The sequence below is a fragment of the Lagopus leucura genome, unplaced genomic scaffold, assembly GCF_019238085.1.
Source record: "Lagopus leucura isolate 7727_CA_CO unplaced genomic scaffold, USGS_WTPT01 Super-Scaffold_73, whole genome shotgun sequence".
Classification (NCBI taxonomy): domain Eukaryota; kingdom Metazoa; phylum Chordata; class Aves; order Galliformes; family Phasianidae; genus Lagopus; species Lagopus leucura.
In genome coordinates this window covers 46028670-46039146 of record NW_024962252.1, presented here as the reverse complement: position 1 = coordinate 46039146, position 10477 = coordinate 46028670, and the positions used below count along the sequence as shown (strand labels likewise).

Here is a 10477-nt window from a genome sequence, read left to right as displayed (position 1 = left end):
CCCCCGCCTGCCGCAGCGGCCCGGGAGCGCGCACCGCACGGCAGCGGCGGGCGCGGAGCACTCGAGCTAAAGACTTTTTTTTTTCGCCTCTTGAAAAAAAAAAAAAAAAAAAAAGGCTAGCTTTTTTTTTTTTTTTTTCGGTATGTGCATGTGTGTGCAAACTTTCCCCAAAATGGCGGAAATTGGGAGATGATTATATTTTAAATATCTCTCGCGCACAGGCACACAAAGTGCGGGAGCGACGGGAACGCCAAACTCTCCGCTGCGCGCTGAGCGCGGCCTTCGCGCACGGGGACCCGCGGCACATTCAACCGGTCCATCCCGGCCGCCGCCTGCCGCTTCCGACCGAAAAAACGGGGCTCTCGCACCGCCCCCCCCTCGGCCGCGCCTCGCCCCCCCGCGCCCGCACCTCGCCCCGTCCTTCGGCGTGCGCGAACAAAGAGCCGGGGCCGGGGGGGAGCGCAGCGCAGGATCCCCCCCCCTGCCCGCCCTCCAGCGCGCAGCCCCCCGCCCCCCCCCCCCTCCCCCCCCGGCCCCATCGCGTTTGTCCCCGCGGTGCCCCGCGAGCGGCGTTAAATGGAGCCGAGCGGCGGCTCGGCGGTGGGGCAAGTCCGCAAAATGTCTCTCCCCTTCCCTTCCCCCTCCCTGCGGAGGCCCCCCCCCCCCTAAAAAAGGCCCCCCCGGCGCGTTTCGGCGGCTCCCTCCCCCATACGGAGCTCTATGCACATGCACATACGTGCGTGCCCGTGGCTGCGCCGAGATACGCGGCACGGCTCGATGCGCGTACTCCCGTCATGTGTTTGGGGAGAGAAAAAGAAATAGCAGGCACCTCTCTCTCTCTTTCTTTTGTTCCTCTTTCTCACTCACACACTTGGGGCGCGGGGAGGCACCCCGTGCCCCGGCCGCTCCCCCGCCACTTGCGAGTCACTTGCCCACTTTCCCCGGCGCGAACTTCCATCCCCGCCGCGCGGGTGGGGGGAGAAGCCCCCTCCCTTCCCCGGCGGCGTTTCGTAAGGGAGGGCGAGGAGGTGCGCCTCTGCCTTTCTTTCGCTCTTCAACTTTCATCCTCACCTACGGCCGAACCCGACCCCACCGCCGGCCTTCGGCCGCCGACGCCGTTCCCCGGCCGCGGCCGGCGGCTCCGGCTCGCAACCCGCCGTTCCTTACCCCCCCAAATTCTCTCTCTCTCTTTTTCTCCGGCTCTCGAGTAGGTCCTGACAAATATGGTCCAGGGCTGCGGGCACAAGTGAGCATGCGCCCGCCGAGCCAGGGCTGGGGAAAGGGGAAACTGCTGCCGCCGCCGCCGCTCGTTCTTCCTCCCTCGCCTGCGCTGCCGCTGCGCCGGAGCCGCACTCGCGGCAGTGGCAGCGCAGGCGAGGGTGGAAGGGCGAGCGGCGGTGGTTGAAGTCGGCGGTGGCGGAGCGCACGGCGCCCTACGAGGTGCGGCATCCCCAGTTGCATGCCGACGCCGGAGGAATAATAAGAAGGCTTGCGCGGCAGCGCGCTGCTATTTTTGGTCTTTTGGAAAATAACGCGCTGCGCCTTTTTTTCCTTTTTCTCCTAGTCTTCTCGCCGTCTTTTCCCCCATTCTTTCACTAAAAGGCGTGACGGGTCGCTGCCTGCCGTCCGAGCCCGGAGCCGAGCTTCTTGCCTTGGGATGTCACACGGGACCTGGCTGGGGGAGTGCAGCCACGCACACTCCTGCGCTCTGCTACAGCGCTGGGCCTCAGTCCGCTGCAGCCGGTCTGCAAATAGAAAGTAGTTTCACCTGTGCCACCTGCCCTCCATCACTCCCTGTGCTCACAGTGGGAAATATTTTCTGTCACTTGTCATTGTTTAGAAAATGCTACAAACGGAAGGGCCCGTGGTTTTTTTTGTTGTTGTTTTTGGTGTTTTTTTTATGGGGTTGGGGAGGGTGGGGTACCTTCACCTAGATGGAGGGCTGCAAAGCAGCATTAAACAGAATAGAGCTACATGAGGCCTAACTAGATTGGTGAGAGGGAGGGAGGGGGATTGCAATCTGTTGTGTATACGATGCTTGAAAACATTTAGATACATAGATAGGTATAGGTATAGATAGATGTAGATATAGGCAGATATAGATGGATAAGTAGATGAGAGAGAGGGGGGGAGAGGGAGAAACAGAAAGTTTCAGACGAAGTGTAAACCAACATGGAATACAGTCATCATTATACTTACCAGAAATTTTTTATTCAGATAACATGATATCTCTGTAAGATGGCCATGTTCTGAAGGCGAGGATTGGCAAAGTGAATTAAGCATTTTTAGTAGTTTGGCATGTTGTTATGTCTCTTTTAAAATAGCCCTCAGCCTCCTATTTATCCCAGTAATTATCAAGTCCAGACTTTCCCTTGAATTTACATATGCTTCCTTCTACAATTACAGTGACAACTGTGGCCCAAATTATTAAAACAGGAATAAGATTAAAAAAAAACCAGGAATAAATACTAGGATTAATTATCAACATAAATAAAGATATGACCGAAAACACTCACCTACAAAGTCAGGATAGCCAAAATGTGATTTGTATCAGACAAAAGAAACCCTTTTTTGCTAGTATGGGTATACACAATTTATGACAGGTATATACTGTGTGCATCCATGCAACTGGGGCAGCCTTGCACTGGACAAAGGATAGAAGTGCCCTTCTCTGACAGGAGGACTTCCAGCATTGGCTTCCACTCACTGAAGTATTTACGTAAGAGCATATGTTAAAATACTTAAGAATCATACCTATGTCCATACTCCTAAATTAGGTGTAGCTTTACTTAGACTTCTAGCTTGCTGTCCTTAGAGCTTCTGTTTCAGTGAAAAGATAAAACTGAAATTATGTGTGTTTGCAGGATGGTGCCTATCTGTGGCGCATAGTATTATTTTATGTTTAACATCTCTCATGACCATTCAGCTCAAATGGCATTGCATATAGGGTGCAGTTTTCATTAATGAACATATGTTCATTAAAAACTAATTATGGAAAACAGTATTAACCTTATTGTAATAATTAGCGATAGTGGATATTTAAACTCTTCCAGAATAGTTCCACACAAAAAAAAAAAGTGAAAGGATGAGAAAATTCCAATTTTCCTCACGAACTCTTAACTCAGGAAATATATGGGTTAGAAACAAAGAATAAGCTGTAACTGAAGTTATTCAGTGCTTTTTTGATAATCATTTCCTAATGTTATTGAAATATTTTTATGCAGATAGCTGCCAAATAACTAGATTATTCCATTGTAGCCTCAAATTAGCTGAGTTCTGCAGAAGACATGTAAAGAATGACAGAATTTGGTGCTATTTAAAACACTCTTTAGGACACTCAGTGTGTGCTGATCATTTCTATGGATGATAGTGGAGTTTTGGGAAGAGTACACCATACTGAAGATCCAGTTTTGAAGATCCAGTTCTAAGCAATTTATGCACAGTTGTTTTGTTTATGCTTGAAAAATCACATCTCCTTTCCTTTAAAAATCTGATAGAGAATCGCAAAGTTTGTAAAAGCCTGTTAAATTCTAATCCATCTGACCTAGCTATGTATGTCATAGCCCCTCACAGAAATGGCTCCACATTTGGAAAAGATACCCTTGAGGGATATATATGCTGAAAATCCAAACTGAAACCCAGCACTGGAGATGGAGCAAAGATGTTCTATTGGGTAAGTAGTTTCAAATGGATTGCTCTTTGATTAAAGGACATAGGAAATTAATACAGGTTCTTTCCATTAGTTGTCTCTCCTTCGATTCTTGCCCTAATCAGATTCTGGCAGCTCGTGATGTGTTCTAAACCCATTATTTTGTCAATAACAATTTATTGAGAAAAAATAGATTAAGCATTATTTAAATATGCTCTTTAAACATTGTTTCTGTTGCCATTTTATTGAACACCAGACTTCCATGTCTATTCTGAAGGCACAGAATTCTAAATGCTTGTTTTCCATATGTAAGCATGGCATTTAATATGATTTTGGCAGTATGCATAATGACATGTTTTGGAGTAGCTAAATTTGGTCTCCCTGTGAGTATTCTTTTGACTTGTTGTATAGGTGTGCTGTATCCAAATCGTGATTATTCTTCTTAGATTGTGCACATAAACATTTGCATACATGCCTTCAAATCCCATATCATGAATACCATTTAAGGTAGTGAGGGGAAAGAAATGTACATTAATGACTCAGTTTGTATATGGGGTTGATATCATGCAATCTATTAGCTCCTCTGCAAATACCTAAAAATAAACTGAGAAAATAAACAGTACTTACAATTTACTGAATTAGCATTTCTGGCATCATGATTTTTGGAATCTAAGACACTTAAAGATGGCTGTATTTCTAGAAAGTAGCCTGTGCATGATGTTTTACCATCCTTCTTCTAGCAATTTGTGCAGCTCATTGTGCGACCGTTCTGAACACCGGCAGTCACCTATCTGCCACATGATCCTTCCCTAAGCCAAGCCAGGATGGAAGGGATCACTTGAGGGCTATAACAAACAAGAAAGAGAATGTTGCATAAGACACTCTGTAAAACTTAAAGCTAGGAAAACAGACGTGTAGAAGTTTGAGAAACTGAAGATGAAGAGAGATGATATATATGCTTTTCTAACTGAAAGACAGGTAAGTTGCAATCCATGGTGACACCAGTTCCACTTGATAGTGGGAGTGCAGAGGGTAGAAGGGGTGATCCCTTCTTCTCCAGAGTCTTGGTGTCCCCACAAACGAGAAGAAATTAAGACTGACCCACTACCAACAATTGAGAATTGAAAGGTAAAAGGTTGGTTGTTTTTTTGGTTTATTTGTTTGTTTCCACTAACACCGGAATAATTATCATATTTTTTTCAATTACCACATTAACTAGGGAAAAAATAGTACTTCAAATCTGAGTGTGTGCTCTGGCCACATCCTAACCCCATACCAGAGTGAGACTCAAGAATGCAGTGGCACTTTTTTTTTTTTTTTTTTTTTTCCTAGGAAAGAGACAAGCATGAGATCCTGAAAGAAGCCACAGTGTTCTCCAGCCAGATTTCAGCCCAGTACACACCTGGATACAATCCAGGCACACTAGATGCAGCCTTGAAGAACTTTTTTTCTGGAGACTGTTTATGTCAAGACAGTGCAAAGCAGGTGTTCCAAGAATTTCATCTAAGTTGCAAGACTGCAAAGATTTCTAGACGCAGTTTGCACCCTGAAAGAAATTCAAAGGTGGATGTGGAAGTTAGGGGACTGTGAGTGCTGAATTGAATCCAGAGCAATATTGCACATGAAAACTTTGGGAAGCACTGGATCAGAAATAAAAGCTAAAAAGTAATTTGGAAGCACAGAATCAAATGAAAACTAAAAAAGTCATTTGTAAGACTGTGTCAAATGGAAATGTGTACCTATAGTGGAAATACAAATGGGGATTCTTGAATCATGAGAAGAAAGAAGATAGAAGTTTGAGCATGCAGGCTGGACATTGGAGTTTGAAGCACTGGCAAGACTTGAATCACTTGAAGGGAGTAGGAATGGGCAGAAGAGTCTGGAGTGGTAGAGAGGAGGAGCACCAAGGTAGAGCAGAAACCGAGTGATCTAGAATGGATGATAGGCCAAAAGAAATCAGTAAGAATAAAGGTCCTAAGAGCGGAAAGTTGGCAATGGTAAAAGAGAAACCACAGTGGAGGACAGGTGATTTGTAAAAGAAAAACAGAGTGTGAGGGGACAAGGAATGTAACAGGGGAAGACAAGAGGGAACCTGCATTAGGGAAAGCTGAAACAGCAGGAGAATTGCAGACTTTATAAATGTGACTCACTAGATTAAAGGAGTAGTTATAATAAACATCTTCCTTATAGATGGAGAGGAGAGCAACAACTACAAGACTCTTTTGACAGGGCACTCTCTTCCTGCATTCTCTTTTCTAAGGTGGGAGAGCACAAAATGTGTGTAAGGACTACTGCCATTTCTCTTAGTAGATGGTATCAGTTCCAGCTGTAAGATAACAGTAGCCTCACAGCAGAGCACCATACTGGAAAGTTTGTTCCAGCTGGGTCCTCCACACGTGCCATCTCAAAGATGAGCAGTCAACCTGAGAGTTAAGGCTGTATTTTTTAATTTTCACAAAGAAGGAAAGTTGTTGGGGCAGCACAAGAACAAGCCTAATTCTTAGGAACCGAAGCTGAATGAAAAAAATGTTGCAGCCTGCAGTCCTGATGCAAAGAACAATTTGGTTCAAATGGGCAACAAATGAAGCGTTTATTTTGCTGGAAAACTTTCTATCTATAACTGCTGCTGAGAAATAACTAGAAGTGAATGAATAGCTCATCCTATAGGTGTGATTGAATATCAAAGTCTACCAGCATGTAGGAAGAAGGAGAACGTCCTATCCAAAGTCTTTAAGATACAATGGCAGAATTAGAACTTGCTTTGATTTACTCTTCCTGGAGACCAACAGATCAGTTTTTAGAGCAACATGTGTCAGATTTAGTGACTCACAACCACACACTGGCATATCTAGTAAAGCAGAGGTTGGTCCAGTACTAGATGAAGAGGAAAGAATCTTGAATTTGTATCTACTAGCCCTAAGACTGAACAGCCCTGAGTGTGCTGATTGAACAACTCGCTTTATTTTCAGTCCTTTTTATGTAAAAGATTGTTCCCACAATGAAATACTTTGTTTAAAAAAGATATTAATGGTGTGAGACACATGGCACCTAACAAGCAACGAATGCTTGACGTACGTGAGGTAATGGCACAGGTTTTACCATAGATGTACAGATTTTTTCTAAAGGTGGTTAATGCAAAATCCTGACCTCAGTTGTTTATGTTAATGTAAAAGGAAAAGAGAATAAAGCTTTTCTGCACATTAATATGAGTTTTCCTTACCACAGTGTTCACAATTGTGATTGGAGAGCGATGGGTATCCAGTAGGCCTACCAAATGTGATTACAATTAAAGCAACGAACAGAACATCTCCTGTTAGCTTCCAGATCCAACCTCCAATGCAGAAGAGCAAGAAGTGCAGTCTCTATAATGTTTTTCCGGTGATGTCATGTCACATGGACACGCAGCAATAGCATTCCACTCTTGGACAAGGAAAAGAAAATATCAATGGGGCCTGTTTCTGAGTCTGACAACAAATTGATTGTTTGGAATCAGAGAAATTCATATTCCATTGCAAGCAATCCTAAGTCAACAGGCTTTGAGGAGTTGACTCTTACAGTTCCTGCACTGGAACAGTGGTTACTGTTGCCATATTCCTGCTATCATGGCGTGATTTATGTGAATGGAAATAGTGCTCTCATTTAAGTAAATGAGAGTTTTCATTGTGAACTTTTATGCCATGTATAACCCGCCATGCTAGGAAATCAATTTGCTAGAAAATGGTGATCAGTGTGAATGAGTATTCTAAAAAAATAATGATGCACAATAACAAGAGATGGAAGTAACATGCCTGTCATAGAGTTCAAGGTTCAACAAAAACATCTTAATGGAGAACACAGTCTCCTGGCTACCACAGCAAAGCAGAAAGGGTGTTCTTTTTGCTTTGAGTATGTTAGTAGTCTGTTCAGGCTGATGCCTGTTCATGGAAGAATCTGGTCGTGTTGGTTTACATTTACAGCTTACCACAAAATGATTTGATTTCAGTATTCAGTGATAACCAAACTGATGTATACCGTGCACTGAAGAGGGACTGAACTTCCAAAAATATGGTTTTATTTAAACTAGTACATTTTCACATGTTCAAAGGCAAGCTTCACATAATACTTTACATAGAGTCCTCCTAGCTTCTTAACCCCCAGGGAATTTTTTGCAAACTGAAAATCTTCTGTGGCTTAAATTTTAGAAAGAGGATGTTGTGGCACATAAGCATGAACCATATAATCATTATAACCATTATAGTTCATTACTGGGAAGCATATCTACCCTATTTTACCTGATCTCCAAATCTTTCAACTGGTAAAATGAAGTCGAAATGGAAAGGCTTTCAGATTTGCAGCACGCAAACACTGCATCTGAGGATGCTGTCAAATTCCCAGGGAATGATTAAAATTTGCAGCATCCAAGATAACACAGAAGAACTTAGAGAATTTTGGCTAAAAATCAATGATGGACTTACTGGCTCCAAGAAGAAAAAGTCTTCCTCTCTCATCACTCGTTTGGGCAAGCATGAAAGTGACCACTAATTTCACAAATATTTGATCATTCAGAAAACACTATGCATATTCTTCACACTACTCACAGAAGTAATCACAGAGATGAAAATGGAGAAGGATACTGTTACAGTGCAAAACTCACCTAGGTGCAACGTGTACAGTGAGCTTCTGGTATTTCTCTTACCTGCTGAGCTTGGAGCTGAGGCTAACAAAGTCAGTGGGGTGAAGAATGTTCCTTTGAGTGCAATTCAAACATATACATCAGAAGCTTATTGCTCTTACTTAACTAAACATTGAATTCAAATAAATGCCTAATGTTATAGACTACATGAATATCAGAATTATGATTCTTAGTCCAAAAACTTATGGCAAAAACTATTTCCTACAGTATGATGATGATCACTATGCACTCAGAATATTTCTGAGTTCACCTGTCTAGGATGAGTAGCTCTAAACATAAATGAGTGAGCAAGAATTATTACCTAAATATATCCAAATGAGAAAGAACAATCTAAAATTATAATGTAATTACGTATTATATATATAAAGACTTAATATTTTTTTTCAAGAAGCATAGTTGCTCTTCTCTGTGGAACGTAAGCCAAGCTTCAGCTGGGAACAAATAATTGAGTTATATAAGCACACATAAAAATAGACTGACCCACATCTATAACAACAGGATCACATTATAATAAAATGGTATTTGTTGTACAATTTCCTGAAAGCAGAAAGCACCTGTATAAGTGGATTTATGCAAATAGACCCCATGTAAGACGTGGTCTGTATGAGGCATCCGTGGAGCTCTGCAATATGATGGCTTACACACATATGAGCCAAAACATGAACAGTTTTGTCTTCCTGGTGCAGTGTCCTTCTGCAGAGAAGATGGATATCTACTTCTAAGTATGACACTCTGCATTTGTATTGGAAGAGTGATGTAAGAAGACACAGTCTGAGAAAAGGTAGCCACATACATAAAGATTCTAAGTGAAATTATGATTTTTTAATTTCTCAAATAGGCCACAGTACTGTACAGTTTTGTCTATATTACTACAACCCATCAAAATAGAGCTCTAGTGAGCACAGTTCTGCACACATCAGGGAATCTGCAGCTGCAGATTTGAATAGGATAGGAAACATATAAACTTACTGCACATGCTGCTACTGCTGTAATAGCTAATATGTCGAGACATGCTTACAGCAATAGATGTATGCATACGTGCACTGCAGACAAGATTGGAGCTCAGCTGGAATTCAAACCAACATGTATTTGCCACTGCTGTCACTAGCCCTCTCTTGCACAGCTTGCAAATTCACAAGCAGCCATTGTAAATTGCAAATGATGTAAGTTGTAGTTCTCTAAAGCAAAAAGACAGCAGTACAGCACTTTATCTATGAATATGTAATACTTCACAATACTTGAAGACTGGTTTTACCAAGAAAATCTGTTCCAAAACCAATGGTATATGTCCAATAAGAACACCTTTCTTTAACTAGGACTACCATTGCGTGTGCTCAAAGCTAACTTACGAATCCTTGAAGCTTAGTTAAATCAGAATTAATTTTCCTCATGGTAAGGAAGCATGATGTGCTCTGAGGTAATAAATATTTCCATGCCAATTACTATTTTAAATTCATAGTTACATTGTTGATAAAATTGCTTATTTATTTTTTAAAGTGACAAAGACTCTTTCAGAACAGAGACTTTTCTCCCTAATATTCTAACAAGTAAAAAATAAATGTTGTCTGGAGCTAAGCATGGAAAATTTCCGTTTTAAATGTTCCTGTAGGTAACGAATGACAGAAAATAGGGCATTAGAATGAAAACTATTTCCAACATCGTATTTGCCACCATTTAGCTCTAACATGGAGTTTATAATATATGAGAAACAGACACATATTCATAGATTTGGTTGCTTTTACCAACGAGGTATTAGTATAACAAATTAAGGATACCATAGAAAGGGTAAAACTCCTTTCCTTTCCTTTCCTTTCCTTTCCTTTCCTTTCCTTTCCTTTCCTTTCCTTTCCTTTCCTTTCCTTTCCTTTCCTTTCCTTTCCTTTCCTTTCCTTTCCTTTCCTTTCCTTTCCTTTCCTTTCCTTTCCTTTCCTTTCCTTTCCTTTCCTTTCCTTTCCTTTCCTTTCCTTTCCTTTCCTTTCCTTTCCTTTCCTTTCCTTTCCTTTCCTTTCCTTTCCTTTCCTTTCCTTTCCTTTCCTTTCCTTTCCTTTCCTTTCCTTTCCTTTCCTTTCCTTTCCTTTCCTTTCCTTTCCTTTCCTTTCCTTTCCTTTCCTTTCCTTTCCTTTCCTTTCCTTTCCTTTCCTTTCCTTTCCTTTCCT

The 10477-nt window shown here is 42.2% G+C and overlaps 1 protein-coding gene across 1 annotated transcript in view; it reads right to left on the bottom strand.

The window, feature by feature from the left end:
- Positions 1 to 1233, bottom strand: part of L3MBTL3 (L3MBTL histone methyl-lysine binding protein 3) — a 76041-nt gene extending 74808 nt beyond the window's left edge. Inside the window, exon 1 of the mRNA XM_042892628.1 lies at positions 1168 to 1233. The gene's annotated coding sequence lies outside the window, so the exon portion shown is untranslated. The remainder of the gene's footprint in view (positions 1 to 1167) is intronic.
- Between the last annotated feature and the right edge of the window lie 9244 nt (positions 1234 to 10477).